The sequence below is a fragment of the Rattus rattus genome, chromosome 15 (assembly GCF_011064425.1).
Source record: "Rattus rattus isolate New Zealand chromosome 15, Rrattus_CSIRO_v1, whole genome shotgun sequence".
Lineage (NCBI taxonomy): Eukaryota > Metazoa > Chordata > Mammalia > Rodentia > Muridae > Rattus > Rattus rattus.
Genome location: NC_046168.1, coordinates 44,606,909 through 44,624,785, shown reverse-complemented (window position 1 = coordinate 44,624,785; position 17,877 = coordinate 44,606,909). Strand labels below are relative to the sequence as shown.

The following is a 17,877-nucleotide window of genomic DNA, read 5'->3' as shown; positions in this document are numbered from 1 at the left end:
GATCTATTGCTGTCCCTTTAAAGTGCTGTGCTTGGTAAAAGAGCTGTGACGATTTTCTGAATGTCTTTTTGTTTTTAAGTAAAGACACTGCTAGTGAACACTTACTAAAATAACTAGCAGTTTGTAAGGGAGACACTTGGATTCTTTTAAATGGGAGATTTTTAATATTCTCAACTCTAATTAAAAGCATGGCTGGTAAAAAGGAAGATATCTGAAAATGACTTTACTGTGCTGGAAAATGGAGTTGTGTGTGCTTTGAGAACAGGAAATGAGATGTAAATGAATGAATGGATGAATTAATTAATTAATTTTACAAAAAGAACAGAAAATGGGTTTGTTTATGCTGAGGACATCAATGAATTTTGACAAACTCTTTAGCTTTAGAATAATGTTGCATTATATTTTTGGAAAAAAAAACCTTTTACTTATACTTTTTGCTCCAGGGAAAGTATGTTTCCTGGAGAAGGATCAGGGACTGAGTGCAGAAGTGGAAGTGGGATTGCCTATAGAAATGGAGTTGAACAAAACCTTCCAGCACCACATGCTGTGGCTTAAATAACAGTTTACATTTTCACGTTTTGCATGCCTTTGATTTTTTTCATGATCTGCTATCTTTTCTCTTGCTCAAACACTGAACCTTCCCAGTGCTACATATCAATGCATGTCAACAATCTTGTAAAGGCCATCTGAAAATTTTTACAGCTTATACAATTTTCTTATTCACATAAGCACAGACGTATTTTGTTATGATCTTTTAATTTTTAATTTATTTTTACACTCCAGATTTTATTCCCCTCCCGTTCACCCTCTGACTGTTCCACAACCTATACCTCCTCCCTGACTTCCCCCTTATTATGATTTTTAAAAATTAAATGTATTAGTCTATATTTATGAATTCCCCCTTTCTTAATTATTCATAGTTCACAAGTTCTATAAAATAGATTTTACTAAATTACTAAACATCCAAAAAGAAAATGCTGCTTCTGAACTTTCAGTAGAGACTTCATTTTTCCTTTTCCTTTTCCTCCTTCTGTTCCTTCTTTTATTGATTGAGACAGGAGCACAATGTTGGGGGATAGTATCACTTAGCCTTCTAAGCTTCTTGTGACAGATTGGCTGGCCTCACCAGCTCCAGCAATCTTCTGGTTTATAGTTTGAATACACCTACAGCATCTGGTTGCTTATCAACAGTGTGTGAGTCATCAGATCTCAACAATTTAGGGCCATCTTCCTGCTTTTTACAAGATCATTGTTCAGTCTTTCTTTTAGGATCAGCGGGCTTGCAAGGTACACAAGTTGTACAGCAGTGGAGGGGCATAGTCAGCACTAACCAATCTAGAGAGTTGAGCAAAATCCCAGTTGATATTGCCAGCTACTTCTATTAGCAGGACACTTTTGCCTTCACCAACAATGATGCCTTGTAGGATATCTTTTCAGATGCATATTTTATGCTGAAGCTCCCACTGTACCAGAAAGACCTTTACTCAAAGCCTCACGGTACATGTCAATAGACTTTTCTCTTGTTTTGATACTGACTGGAGAAAAGATCACAGCTGTGACAGATTAGAGAACACCAGTTTCCATTATGCTCAGGAGTCAATACAAATACCACCAACTTTACAATGACCCTGCATGGATAGCTACAAAAGTTTGTTGGACAAAGTACAGGATGCAATCCAAAGCTTCCAGCATTATGATTTTACTGGCACCACCACCTTTGTTGGTTTCTTTCCATTTTTTGAATTTGGCTCCAGCACATTGTTGTCATTCCAACCAGAAATTTCCATGAGTGTTAGTACATCAAATGTGTAGCCAATTTTCTTGATGTAGGTGCTGACAATTTTAACAATTCCTTCACAGATTTTCTGGTTGCATGGAGACTTGGTAAAATCCATTTTGTTGACACCAAAAATTAGTTATCAAACATCAAACATGTAAGGTGAAAGGACATGACAACCATCTGCTCATTCTTGGAGATGCTGGCTTCCGAATCACCAACAACACCATCAACAATGAGAACAGCCAGAAAGCCTAAGACATGCCTATAATCATGTCTGGAAAGTCTATCTGTCTTGGAGCATCAATATTTTGTTGCCTCAAACTCCCACAGGCTGAAGTCATAATGATACCATGCTGACATTCGCCTTTTGGCTTATCAAGACCCAAGCATATTGCAGGGGCATTTTCCCACTTCCCCAACCTTCTTTCCAAAGTTTCACACTGGTCCCTTTGTTGATTTCACCACATTATAGATTAGATATCCAGTAGTGAAAGGCCAAAGCAAATCTCCATGTCAAATGACCACAGTATTGATATGAGTTTTTTTTTTCTTTTTTTCTTTTGTTTTTGAGCCAGTGCTGGTTATTACAACACCTGTATTCAGAAGGCAAATCTCTTGTGAAAAAAATCATCTATATTTGGTATATCTATATCTATATCTATATCTATATTTTGGTATATATATATATATTCATTCCCCATCATGGATAGATAGACATTCTGAAACATGTATTATTCATGTATACCATTCATCTTTATAAAGATTCAGCAAGGTAGTACACAGCAAACATAACCCTATCTTTTAAATCAGTTGTGAGCTGTCTGCATTTGGTGTTGGCTCAAAATCTCACGGTGCCGATATCAATAACCCACTCACACATGGCTAATTTATATGGACAAATCATTTTAAGAACATGTACCTTAAAATTAGTGTGATGTTTATTAAAACAGTGAAGATTTTAATAAATCAATAGATAGATTGACTTCTCCACATAAATGGAGTTTAAAGCACTGCTGCGGTTTATGCCAATAATAAAATTAAAATAATATTATCCCCAGAATTTATAATAATGATTTAACCGTATGTTTGTGGAAGCGAGCATTCTCTTTCAGATCACAATTTTATTTTTAACTTCTTCAAGTTTGCACAGAAAGGACTGAGAGCCATTGAAATGGGACCAGTCTGCTCACTATCAGGCTCTCAGATGGGAGATTCATTGATCTATTTTGGCAATGAGACATATAATGAGGTAGGGAAAAACTCACAAGACTCGGAGCTTTGAAGCATATGCAGCTGCATATTAATGATCGCATCTGTTATGCTTTGCCTAGAGTTCTTTCTGTCTGTAGAAAGTTGCATAACCACTGTCAAGAGATTTAAAAGGCTTCCATTAATTTGCGATGGCAGCAATTAGCAAGAATGGTGCTAAGGCAGACTGGATCTCAAGCTGTCATTTCTGTCCATTTTTTTATTTATCGTTTTATTAGCTTGTACTGCCGTTTGCTTAAAAGCATTAATTAAAACACACGCACTCATATGAACGATTTGGGGGGGATACTTTTCTAAAATGTAAGAATATTTTAAATGTCTTTTTAAACCCCCAAAATTGGTCCCAAGTGAAATATACATGACCTCATAAAGACAGGAATGAAATGTCAAATCACGCATTAGAAGACTGCCAATGCATTACAGATAAAAATTGCCGAGGTCACAGAATGAGCAAACACCTGGGACAAAAGACTGATGCAGTGAGCTCATGATGTGAAGGGAACATGTAGGCCTGCAGTCCAGACATCAGGCGTAATGCTCTTGGCTTCTAGCAAGTGAGTTAAAATAAGAGATGCAGTTATCAGGATTCAATTCGACAAATCATAAGAGGTTGATTGTTTTACATATGCCTATCTTTATCCTCAATAATAGTGATATTAATAAGTCCATCCAAAAATATTTGCTTTCTAGACTCTTGTCATGCCTGAACAAACTGTTAGAACTCCTTCATCCTAATATTTTAACATCCCTAACAGTGATAAATGTTTATTTAAAAAAAATAACACACACACACATACACACACACACACACACACACACACACACACACACACAGACTTCAAAATGCTTTGTCATGGTATCCCCTTCGCCATCACTCTTTAAAGCTGAGAAAGCAGTCCTGATTCACTATTGAAGAAATGGCAGAAACAGCTGCAATAATAGAAACTCAAACTTAGAGTAAGACAACATGCTCTCATGTCAGAGACCAGGAGGTGGCTTGCTCCTAGCCTTGATGAGTCATACGTTAAAAAGTATCAGGGCCCAAGGCAGAGCTCAGGGTTTTGCAAGCTTCCACCGAAGCATAAAGAAATAGAAATAAGTAAGAAAAAAATGGCTAGGTAAGGACAGAGAACTTGCTGCTAAAATCCAGACCGGTTAATGACCCATGTGTAGTTAGGACAATTTCTTGTTTCTGTAATAGAACTGTGGGGAGATACTAAAAAGTTGAAACTTGATGATAGGTTCTTAACATTTTTTCATATTCAAGGAAGCAAATGATTGGGAATTGAAAAACAAAATTGATTTGATGTGCAATATTGTTATCTGTTTTGGAAAGTATCATTTCATATCTTTGTCATAAACCATGTTGAAAAAAAACCTTACTTGTAGAAATAATTATTAATAAATACAGAGGGCAGGCTCACTACCCCTCCAGTGGTCCCTGAATAAAAGTCACACACAGAGCCTTTATATATTAACATGCCTTAAACAGCACATAGCTGGGCCACTACCTAACCATGTTATTACTTACTAATTCTATTCTATCTTGGCTGCTCTGGACCCAGTTAGGTATCCCTCTGAGCCATGCTCTCTGGCTCATTCACATGGTAGCTATCCCTCACTGTCCAGCACACTCTCAGGCATGCACCTCTCCTCTCCTCCACTACCTCATGGCATGGCAGATCTCTTTTTTTCTCCTTCTCCTCCCTGTCTTAAACCTGGGAATCCTTAAATCCCACCTCTGTCTACTCCCCGCCCCCAGCTATTGGCTGTTGCCATCTTTATTTACTAATCAGAATCAACTGGGGGCAGGTTCCCAAAAGCTACTTGCAGATATTCTCATACGGTTTTATGAGGGCACAATTAGAATTTGTAATACAAGCAGCTAAACTTACTAGACAGTATAAAATCTTATTTATCGAGGAAAAAAAATCATACCTCTAAGTTCATTTATTTCATTAAGGAAATGAACAAAAATAGAATAAAATGTAAAAGATGAGTGGTTATGTTTATTGTCTTTTATTTCAAACGTATAAAACGTCAGTGTGGCAAATATGTTATCTGACATCTGTAGTCCAGAAATCTTAGTTTCGTTGAGTATTGGATATTCAATAAAGAATTACTTAATGAATGAAAAAGCCTTCATAACTGTTACCCTGTATATACATCCTTCTAAACTTCTTGGGGTAGATACGGAGGTAGTTGTTCATCTGCTTTCTACAATTATAGCCTTTTGGGGTCTACTTTTGGGTCATGGTTCTAGGACTCCTGGTTGTCAGGGCTATGCTAGCATTACCTATCTAATCCCCATGATAAACACACTTTCTTAGGACAGGAAATTCTTATCAAAAAAAGCCATGTCCTTTTCTCCAGAGGATAGAAATTCCCTTCACCATTTCTCTGAGACATCTATGTCTGAAATGACGGCATATTGAAGGCTAAATTTAATACATTGACATCTGCAGAAAAAAAACTGGAAGGCATAAGGTGGAAAGGACAGAATAGACTATTTCAGAATCTCCGTGTTGCAGGGCTTTCTTGAGAAAGTCAGACAGCTTGTCTATTAGCAGAACCTCATTAGTTTCACTGCATGATGAGGACCAATGATTCAGGTGAGATGTCTGAATTACTAATTAACTATATGGTTATGTTTATTTTATCTCCTTAGAAGGGCTTGTGAAACTATTACTTAGTTTTGTTTTTAAGTTTGTATCAAGCCCAATTACTTTAAAATACTTTTTGAAATAATGCCAATATATCTCCAAAATTTTATTTTATATATATTCACCTGCGTGTGTTAACTTATTGCTCTTTTAACATTGGTGATTAATTCCTGAAACAACTATAAAACTTAGATTGATGATTCTGCATTTTACAAAGTGTCCACGTAGAGTTACCAGAAATTAAACTCTTTACAATATAAATTTGGTTGATGGCTTAATAGAAAATTGGTAGGTATAAATTATTTGTTCAGTTGGTTTCCCATATGGATGATATTAATTATGCGGCACTTGGACATAGAAGTAAGTCTTCACAGAAATAGTAATAAAGAGTGGATTTCATCTGCTAGGGTTGCATATAGCATCTGTGATTCTGAAGTCAAAGGAATGCTTCCAGGTAGTACAGATGGAAAACCAAGCCCTTTAAAATCTGCATCATTTTAATGAAGTGTACTTATTACGGCATAGCACCTTATGAACATAATAAAAATATTTATACTAGTTCAACTTTTTAAAATGTAAAACTCATTCACTCTAGATATATTTATTTACCATATGACATTTTTCCCATTTCTTTTCATACAATAGATTTTGATCTTGATTTCCCCAAACTCAACAGCCCTCAGTTCATTTACTCTACACCCACCCAATTCCTTTCTCTCTCTGTATCTTTAGACACAAACAGGCAGGCAAACAACAAGAAAAGAAATATGATAACAAAATAAATCAAAACAAAACAACAACAACAAAAAACTAACACACACATACACACGTGAATGTAGGCATGCAGCACACAAAACCTGAAATAATAAATAAAACACAGAAGGGAATTACTGCTCTTGGGCATGGTGGGGAAGGTTTATTGTGGGTAAAAGGGAAAGCACAGCCAGAGGCAGGGACATATGGGAGAGTCCAGACTGAACAGGACCAAGAGCCAGGGATGTACAGAGAAAGGGAAGGAGAAGAAGGACAACCAGATCAAGAGGTCAGGAGAGTAAAGGAGAGATTAATAAAGGGAAAGAAATCTACATAGCAAAACACCAGTATTATATAGGGGAATATATAGGGTAGAACAAATGGCAGATGTGGCAGCCCAACCTGTAGGCTAGAGAGATTTTGTATCAGAGGCAGAGTGTGCCAGCCATACTCTGTAATAGGTAGGAACTGAGGGATTCCGACTGGGAGAACCTAGTAGCTAGGTGCACTTTCATATGTAAAATTGACACCTTAGTTAGCCCTTTGTCTTGGTTTGAGAACTAACAAAACTCATGTAAAAACAAAATCAGAAACCATAATATACAGACAAGTAAAAAATTACAACCGTTAATTTCAGTAAATTGTAGCTTACAGTGGTTAAAATCATTGCACAAGATCATCAAGTATGAAGCAAAAATGTATGGTACCTTAAAAACATTGAAAATTGAACTAATGAAGTCTAAGAAATGTCATCCTAATACATATGTATTATAGTTAACAAGCATTAACTTTCGGGCTTGGATCCTTCACATTGATCAATGTCAGCAATCCTGGTGTCTTGTATGTGAAGAGCAAAATCATCCATATAGGATAAAAAATTACACAGTGGGTATGTATATAAGAAGATATATAATAAATATGCTATAGTTAAAAGAAGAAAAGTCATAATTTCTAATTAATTCTGGAGATGTGTTGAAAGAGAAAGGGAATAAAAAATATCAAACCCCTATCTTTGCAGGACTAGCTATTCAAGTTCCAGATCCCTCTAGTAGCTAGCATTCCCTAGAATGACAGACAGCAGGGTGCAGAATGATAGAGATGATGGAGACAAATTCAGAAATGGAGGAGATAGACTGAGACAGCTATGCTGACTCCATAACAGACTTCAAACTGGCAGTTCAAGTGAAGAGGCCTAAGTCTCTATCTCCAAGAACTAGGCAAGTCCTGGCAAGTTTTCCCCCAGAAACTGCCACCTGGCCCGAGACAAGGACAATGGGTCGCAGCAGTTTCCAGACATCCTCAGCTATTTCCTCAACAACAATTCCCAGACATCCCCAGCAACAGTTCCAGCCCTGACACCCCAGTAACAGAATGTCCATAGAGATGTCTGATCTATGCCAGAATTCCCCAATGTTCTTTAAATCAGGTCTGTAAACTCACTTGGTTGTCTCTCTATCTTGGTCATGGGAGACCCCAGAATGCTGAACTTCTGCAGAATAAAGCACTCTTTGCATTTACATACTATTTGAGTTCTGGGGTATTATTCTTTGGCAAATCGTGTACCCTTACAAGACCAAAGTGAGAGTGAACACACAGAACAGATGAGTAAGAGGGAGGACCTGACGATGGCAAATAGGAAGGAGGTCTCTGTTGAGGAAATTGCTGCATTCTTTCTGAAAGCTGTTGGCTGGTTGACTCGATCCAAATTCGCGATGGCAGAACCATAAAAGTATGTGATATGATACTCGGCTAGATGCTAAGTGCCAAAGGTATGGGAGAGCTGTTGATGCAAAAGACAGGGTTCAAAATCCATGGGGTTCTCTTTACAGATAAAGTCCTGGTGCCATAGCCATCACTTTTTCCTCTTATTTTTGTTCAGCCTGTAAACTCAGGCTGTGGATGATGTCCAACCAACTTGTATGAGAACAAGACTGTCTTAGTTTTCCCCCTGGTTCAATATCAATCATTTCAAGAGCCAACTAAATAGATACATTGAGAAATGAAGAGTTATCTACTACCTATCCCTTTATTTATTAAGGTGGCACCTAAAATTGGCTATCACAACTTTCTAGGATTTTTTTTTGTTGCTTTCTATTTTTTTACTAAATAAAAGTTGCCTTCTTTACTTCCTCTTATTTAGAAAGTAATAAAATCTCCAATATATAATTACAACTGTATCATTTCCAACTTACCTAGTCAATCTTTGGTCTGCTTACCATTAATTAATTAATTACTTAATGGATAATTTTAGAAAACTTGGCATAAATAATACTTTAACTAATTTAAGCTATTTCTATCCTTAGGTTGAAAGTATATCTCTATTGTCGGAGTGCTCATTTAGCATGCACAAACCTGAGATTCATAACTCACATAAATCAAAGATTCTGGCACTTGCTTGTAATTCCAGGACGCCAGAGATACAGGGACAATGTGCTTAAGCACAATGTCATCCTCAGACATGTAGATAATTCAAGGCACCTTGAAATAGGACAGTTATTGCCACAGACAAATAAATGGCCTTCATCTTTTAACTCACATAAAACTAAAATTATTTTAATTAAGTTAAAATACATGTTCAGAATTATCACAATATTTGTTTGTTTGTTTCTATTTTATATTTTTTGCTGAACTTGATGATGTAACAGAAAACAAATGTCATCCTCTTGTACAAAATTAGTCCACAGTATATGGAACAAGAAGAGGACAATAAAGTAACCTATATGTGATTTTATGAACATACAATTTAGAAGGCTCAAGGTAGACTGCATGGCTTGCATCTGAACTATCACATGTCATCCAGAAGATGACCAAAGAAAAGTAAAAATTCACTCAATTTGCACAGTCACTCAGAATCTGTGTGTATGTATGTATGTAAATGTATGTATGTATGTATGCATGCATGTATGCATATATATGTGTGTTATTCATGTATTACATGTGAAAAGATAAAATTGTATATGGAATTAAAACTGGTCTCAGGAAGCCTAAAATCCTGCAGAAATAATCAGCCCTATATTATCTAAAAATCCCTTCTATATACATTAACCTGTTGGATTGATATAATTATTTCATTGAAAATAACAGTAAATTTATATCAGATAGCTCAAGTACATAAACATATTACCATGTAAAAGCTATGAAGCTATTGGTAATATTTTCATATTATAAAATTGTTTGATTTAAAAATAAAACTGCTTCATGATGGGGTTCATTTTTTTCCTCTCTCTCTGTTTCTGTGAATAGTCTTCCTTTCAGGAGCCTGGTTAGCAGTCTTGACCAGAAATTAATGCCAATCTTCAAGGAATATCTTTGCTTAACATTGTCTTTAACATTTTGTTTTTAAGTGAAGTACAATTACACTACATTCCTATTTTTTCTCTATCCAGGCCCTCCTAGATACCCTCCCTCAACCTCTCCCATTCTCCCCACTCCAAATGATAGATTATTTTTATTGTAGAAACATACATACTTGTATTTATATATAGGAATATGTGTAACTACAACTGCTGAGTCTATTTTATTGTTTGTGTGTATATGGCTTCAAGAACTATCACTTTTCACTAGATTAGCAATAAGGATACTTATCCCTTGGGAGAGGTTAATTCTCCTTCTACAAGAAGTTATTAGTGACCTGAAGTTCTTTGTCAATGGATAAGATCCAATTAATTTTTCAGTTCCTGTTCTACTCTTCGTCTCTGTATTTCCTCCTGTGAGTATTTTCCCTATTCTACATTAATATGTTCACTAATATTGCTATTATTCAGGTCATATTTATGTAGCCACTTCTAGGAAAGACTCTTTCACAAGATCCCTCTTTACATTCTGGAACTTTCAATCTTTCTTTCCCCTCTGCCATAATGTTCCCTAGCCACTGATACAGGAGCTATGATATAGAGGTCCTCACAATCTCTTGATTTCTGCACTGTATCCAATTGTGTTTTTCTGTGATGGTTTCCACTTGCTGCAAAGAGAAGATTCTTTAATGAGGGATGGTATCAACATTTACCTGTGTGTATATGGATAAGACTCAGAATGTAATAAGGAATATTGTTGGTCTAGCAAAGCATAGTTAATAGATTTTTTTTGTTAATTTATTCTCTCATATATTATATCCTGAATGAATTTTCCCCTCACTCCCTCTTCTTTGCACCTCCTTCATCCTTGCCTCTTCCTTCCCATCCATTACTTCTCCGTTTCTCTTCAGAAAAGGCTGGGCTTCTCAGAGATGTCAACCAAACATGGTATATCAAATTGCAGTAAAATCAGTCACCTCTCTCATATTAAGGCTGAACAAAGCAACCCAATAGGAGAACAAGAATACCAAAAGCAGACAAAGTTCCAGAAATACCCCCTTCTTGCTCTGTTAGAGTCCCACAAAAATCACCAAGCTATTCAACTAAGATATATAGACACAGAGGGTCTAGGTTAGACCCATGAAGGCTCTCTGGTTGTCTGTTCAGTCTCAGTGAGCCTCTATGAGTCCAGGTTTGTCGATTCTTTGGGTTTCTTGGTGGCATCCTCTGGCTCCTAGAATCCTTTCTCCTCTTCTTCAGGAGGATTCCCAAGCTCCACCTAATGTTTGGCCTTGGGTCTCAGCATTTGTTTATATCAGCTGCTTAATGAAGCCTCTTTGATTACAATTAGGTTAAGGACCAATCTATAGGAATAGCAGAATATGATTATGAAATATTTCATTGTCTGGCCTCCCAACCCCCAGTTTTGTTTGAGTCTATACTAGGTCCCTAGATCATCAGGACTCTGGTTTCTGGTACTTCAGGCAGGGTCAGGGGTGAACTCCCTCCAGTGGGATAGGTCTAAAGTTGGACCAATCATTGGTTTAGCCATCCCCACAGTTAGTATGCCACATTTACTCAAGCACATCCTACTGGCAGGACAAATTGTGAATAGAAGCTTTGGTAGTTGGTTGGTATCCCAAACTCTCCACTTGAAGTCTGGCCTGATTGTAGAAGATGGCCATTTCAGGTTCTGTATCTCCTATTACTAGGAGTCTTCTTAGCTGGGGTGATCCTAATAGATTCCTGAGAATTTCCATTGTTCTAGGCTTCTACCTTCCTCCCAGAATTGACCCCCCAGTTCCAGTTATCTTTCTTATTGCTCTCTCCCTACATATTCTCCCCACCTTATCCCTCCTGTTCGAACCTCCAGTCCACCATTGAAATCTGTTGTATTTTTCCTTCTCAGGGAGATCTATGCATTTCCCCTTGTTAGTTGTCTTGAATTTGTGGGTTACCTGATTATACTTTACTTTGCAGTTAATATCCATTCATAAGTGAATACATACCATGTTTCTCTGTCTGGGTCTGGGTGACCTCACTCAGAATGATTTTTTTTTTCTAGTTACATCTATTTGTCTGCAAATGTCATATTGCTATTGGTTTTAAAAGCTGAGTAATATTCCATTGTGTAAATGTATCACATTTTCTTTATCCATTCTTCAGTTGAGAGACATCTAGGTTGTTTTCAGTTTCTGCCTATTATAAATAAGTCTACTATGAACATATTTGAGCAAGTGTCTTTGTGTTAGGATGGAGGGTCTTTTGAGTATATGCCCTGGAGTGGTATATCTAGGTCTTGAGATAGATCAGTTCCGGATTTTCTCAGAAATCACCATATTGATTTCCAAAATGGCTGTAAAAGTTTACAACTACAATCAATGGAGGAGTGTTCTTGATAGCTAGGTTTCTTGTTTTAAGAATGATTTTCCTCCTGTTGACTGGGCCTCAACTCCAATCAGATGTTTAACTGGGTGCCATTGAGCTACTTATCGTTCTTTTATGACTATCTTGCTATGCTGGTCATTTCCTTGGTTCATAGATGTCAAAGCTGAGAATGATTGTTTGCTAGCATCTTGGGAAGTTGAATAGTATAACATGGAAGTTAGACTGCAAAAAAAGGAAATGTTCATGTCAGAACCAATTCAATTCTTATGTTCCAGGTGTGTGGTGTCTTTAGCAATACTAGCCCACCTTCAACACTTGAGAGGCCGTGAAAGGCTTCAAAAATAATCTATAATGTTTGGGAAGTCACTTTACTAAAAGGAGTTTTTCATGTATAGTATGAGGTAGGAGTTAGTCAATAGGTCTTGTGAGGGCCATTGTTAACCCAAATAACTTACCTTTATTTAATATATGTATGTGTGTATATAAGTATATGCATATATATATATATATATATATATATATATATATATTTATATTTCCTGGAGGCTTTACCAAATAACCTTTGTGTTATGTATTTACCCTCCTCTCAATCTATATTAAATCTCTCCTTTCTCTCCAGTTGGAGTCCCTTCACCATTGTTCTATTCCGTATATTTAATTTGCAACCTGTTAGTCATCTTCCAACCCCCTCACTCTTTATGGTCTCTTTATATTTCCTTGTGTCCATGTTATACTTACTACATGTTGAACAACTTACTTCATGTTGTATACTAATATCTGAAGATTTGGATCTTAGAACCAGAGATGTCTTTCTGGGTCTAGGTTATCTTACTCCATACAATCTTTTCTAGGTCCACACACTTACCTACAAATGTGATGGTTTTATTTCTCCTTACAACTGAATAATATTCCATTGTGCATATCCACCACATTTTCATTATCTATTCACAAATGGAATAAAATGTATGTGATTAGGGTTTTGGGTTTTTGTTTGTTTGTTTTTCTCATTTACATTTATTTTCGAATGGGGTGGAAATGAATACTTCTGAGCAATTACCTTTGAAGTAAGATGCCAAGTGTTTTGAGCATATGTCAAGGAGTGATATAGCTGCGTCATATGTTTGTATTTAATATAAAAAGGAAAAAAAGTCTCTGTCATTTTCTTTCTGTTTTGTATTTAATCAGATGGGATAATCAATCAGAATAGATATAGGACATAGAGGATACACAAATCTAAGTTATTTTTCGATGGTATGAGTGTAATCACAAAACCTTCATTAAAATATTAATATTCTCATTTATTAACATTAAAAATATATTTGAATTCAAATATGTCAGTTTACATAAATCTAGTAGAAATAAATTGATGACCATCACAATTAAGTCAAAACATACAAAACATCTTCTGAAGTTTATCTTCCATACAGGAGATGAATGCTCATTTATTTAAATGTCAGTTCATATTTTCTCTGTGAATTCCAGTTCCTAAAGCTTTAAAAGATGTGTGAATACTTGATACTTTGAAACTAGAAGATATTTGATGGAAAGAGTCAGTGCATCCTCATAATCACCCTTTATAGAATATCTATCTTCTTGTCTTCATTAAGCCTCACAGATAGACTGTTGGATGGCACAGTGCAGGTGAAGCTGCATAACGGACTTGTCATCTGGTAAAAGACAATTTCTATGATTTAGCATTAGAAATAAGAACATAAAAAGGATGCGTTAAATTGATTACTGCTTATATTTTATCGCTTTTAATTTTAACTGAAAAAAATGCAACTAATCATATGTGAATTTTCCAAGAACTTCAGCAGATCTAAAATAATAAAATAAAATGTGGTGTCAGCATGGTTTGTGCCCTGACAGACTACTTTTCCTAAAATTCTCAATTAAGTTTCCTCTGGGGTGAGCAGCTCTGAAGTACAATATTGCAGTTTGCCCTTGCTGTCTCTACTGAAGATATTTCTTAAGTTAACTATCGCTTTTTGCTTTGTAGCACTGTGTTGGAATACAGAAGGGCCAAAATCTTGAGATGTGTCAAATTACTTTTGGAAATAATGACTTGTTGCCATGGTAACCTTGAACCTAACGAATCTATCTCAAGATCTCAGTTCAGGTATAAAATGAACTGCACAAGAAATTTTAAAATAGTGACTCAGTTGCCTGACTCAAGACATGTTTCATATTCTTTCTTTTCCTCTCCTTTAAATATCAGGTGACAGACTATTATTTAGAAAATGAACCCTTGAATAACAAAAGATTTTTTTAACAATGAAGAACTAATTTTAATATAGGGCATTTGTAGTATTGTCTGGGTGAGTTTTAAATACATATACACTTTTACAATTATTTTTTTATTAGATTTATATTTGTGAGCATATTCCATGTTTCAGTGTGTCCTCTGAGGCCAGAAAAGGTTGTTGAACCCCCTGGATCTGGGGTGGGAACAGAACTCAAATGTTATGGAAGAGCAGCAAGTGCTCCTAACTGCTGAGTTAATTATCCACCTCCATGTGTGCATGTGTATTTCACATATATACCTATACAAAAAAAAGTGCATATGCTTTAGAATGTTGAATAATGAATAATAAAGAATTTTAAAAAAGGGGGGAATTGAAAATGTACTACCTCTTAACATCTGCAGATTGGTACTCATATCTGTCCCATGAATTGGTAAAATGATTTACCAAGATGTCTTCTGTTTGAAGCGGTACAACCAAGGTATTGAGTCTCCGTGTTATGAGTTTTATGTGCTATTTCTCTAATAGCAAGAATTACTCTTACTGAAGTGATCTGCAAGTATTGTGCCATGTCATAAAATTATCTAGTAATTAAAACACATTTATGATACATAATTCAAAACAAGAATATAAGTTTCTCTAGTGGCAAAAGAATAAAGCAAAATGGAATGTTAAATGTAAAATATTTTAAAATTAAAGAATATAAGAATCACTCTGCCCTGAAAATTCTGGCAAATGTCTCTCCTGTGTAGCCAATAGCAAATAAACACCAACCCTAGATCTCCCTGGAGACAGTAGTCAGGATATGCCAGCCACCACCAATTCAACATAATTAGTCCAGAGAGCTACAGCAGGGCCTCATGGGTCAGAATGAGGCATGTGGAAAGCCAGACATCTACTTCTCTATAGGAAAAAAATGATACAATTAACTTTCATTGCTCAAATGTAACATCCCTGTGTGGTTCAATGTTTGTATTTAAAAAGTTCACACCGGAAAATGTTCTAACTAAACCCATTATGTGAAATTCTTGTCCCCATGCAAACAAAGCAAGGTTCAAACTCCTGAACTGCAATTCTTCAAGGGTTTTTTTTGTGTTTTTTTTATATAATTAGTGCATGAAACCTTTAATTTTTACATTATACTTGTGTTTTAGTTATATTTTCATAAATGGATACATTGAGAGATATGTGAATTGGTTAAATGGGTTCCTAGCTAGGGTTTTTATTTCTGTGAAGAGAAACCATGACCAAGGCAACCCATAAAGGACAAGATTTAATTGGGGATGGCTTATAGTTTCAAAGATTTAAGTTTGGAAACAAGGCATCATCCAGGTAGCAATGGTGCTGGAAAAGTAACTGAGAGTATTACATATTGATCAGCAGGCAACTAGGAGAAGACTGGATGTTTTTCACACTGGACTGGTGACATACTTCATCTAAAAAGTCTACACCTCCTAATAGTGCCACTCCCTATGGTCCAACATTCCAACACATGAATGTATGGGAGACATGCCTTTTCAAACCACCACATTCTGTTTTCCTTGTCCTCTATTGTCTGATTCATAGCCATAACATAATGCAACATGCGTTTAGTCCAACTTCAAAAGTTCCCATAGTCTATCTCAGTTTCAACAATGTTTAAAAGTCTAAAATTTAAAGTATCTTCTGAGATACACCCAATCTTTTAACTGTAATCTCTTATAAAATCAAAAAGCAGATTGCATACTTCAAACATGCCATGGTCCTAGATATATATCACCATTAAGTAGGAAAGGGAGCATATCAAGGACATACTGACCAACGCAAGGCTAAAAACCAGCTGGGAGAATTCAAATTCTGTGTCTACATGGCTGATGTCAAAGTGCGCTTCAGATTTCCAACTATCTTCCACTTTGTTGACTGCAACACAATTCTTTTCTGTTGGGCTGGATCCATTCCCTATTAGCAGCTTTCCTTGGCAGGTGTCCCATTGCTCTGGGGTCTCTAACAACTTGAGGTCTCCAAGGTGACCCAGGCTTCACTTTCACAGATTCTGTCACACAACTTCTGCTGCTGCTGTACTTGGTGGTCATCCCACAGTATTGGCATCTCCGAAATGATAGAGACTTCTGGTTGACCTTGCCTGCACTTTCACTAGTAACCTCTTATATGCTCTCTTCATGGTGCCAACACTTATCTTCTTTGCATGATTTCTTCAGTCCTGGGCCTTCGACTGATACTAAGGCTGCATTTTCACCTATGGCCTCTTGCTGAGTCCAGCTTGGTCATACAAGGGGCAGTATGACTCGGTTTCCTTCCTCTGGAACAGAGCCAGTAGGGCATGGGTGTAGGGCGCCCTCAACTGGTGAACAACGGTACTACACATGTGCAGGTTTTGCACCTGGTGTCAGTTGGCCAGTAATATGCTAATGAGGGGCGGTACCATGCTAGTGAGGTGATTCATTCTCCGCCAATCCCTGGAGGACAAGTAGTGGGGTGATAGTGGGATGACAGTGGGGTGATAGTGGGATGACCCGTGCCCTGCCAATCCCTGAAGGATTATTAGCATACTGTTGTGTATATAAGGCGAGCGCTTTCGCTGCTCGAGGTCCCCATATCAGCAATGAAGGTGTCCTGCAATAAAGGCTGTTGACAAGGATCCGAGGGTGTTGCGTCTTCCTTGCCGGACGAGGTGGGTGCTACACATGGGCCTCTACAAGTGTTGATGGTTGCTGTGGGAATAAAGCTTGTTATATATTAGTATACATGTTTTCACATTCCTCCTTTGGGAGATGTCCTCTCTGCCAAGGTTAATGACTCCATGATAATCAAAGACAGGAGTGAGGGTGTGGCTAATGTCTCAGCAAAATGGTAGACCTCTGTGAATTTCAGGAAAGCCCTTAAGGCTGTGGGAATGAACTCTGAATACATGAATTATATATATATATAATTTTTCAATTCTGCAAAATATAAGGATAGAATATGAGTTCTATAAGGATCTTGACAAATATAAAGGAACAGAGACAGATCAACTGTGATCTAGCTTGTCAGAAAGATGCTAAGGAAGGAGATAGTTGTTTCAGGAGTGGTGATCATAGGGCAAGATCCTACCCAAATATGTGTTTTGTTTCTTTGTTTGTTTGTTTGTTTATGATTACAAAGGTAGGTAGATTCCTGAATCAAAGGTCAGCCTGGACAGAGAGAGTTAGGTAAGAATTGTAATTCGAGGGTGAGGTCTGTGCTTGTGTTTGTTTTTTTCTCTCTAAGAATCAAGGGGTTATCATCTCGGGATAATGATTCATGGAATAATGAAAGGTAACCTGGGGTGGGCAGCACCCCGCGAGCAAACTTGAGCCTCGGGTCCACAGGTAAGACCAACTTTTCTGCTGCAAGAAAGCGGCCTGGTGATCTCGGGACACACGGAGGCAGAATTCCTCTAGGACCTGGCACATCCTGTGTTTACTGGATGTCCCACACCCGCGGATCCCGGCCTGCAGCTGCTCTCTGCT

General features: G+C 37.0%; 1 long non-coding RNA gene across 1 annotated transcript; it reads right to left on the bottom strand.

Moving 5' to 3' along the window:
• Positions 1-13,549: 13,549 nt before the first annotated feature.
• LOC116884433 lies at positions 13,550-16,518 on the bottom strand. The gene is made up of 2 exons (XR_004385870.1): positions 16,188-16,518; positions 13,550-13,830 (listed from the first exon to the last, which is right to left on the bottom strand). It is a non-coding gene; the product is annotated as an uncharacterized LOC116884433 (long non-coding RNA).
• Between the last annotated feature and the right edge of the window lie 1,359 nt (positions 16,519-17,877).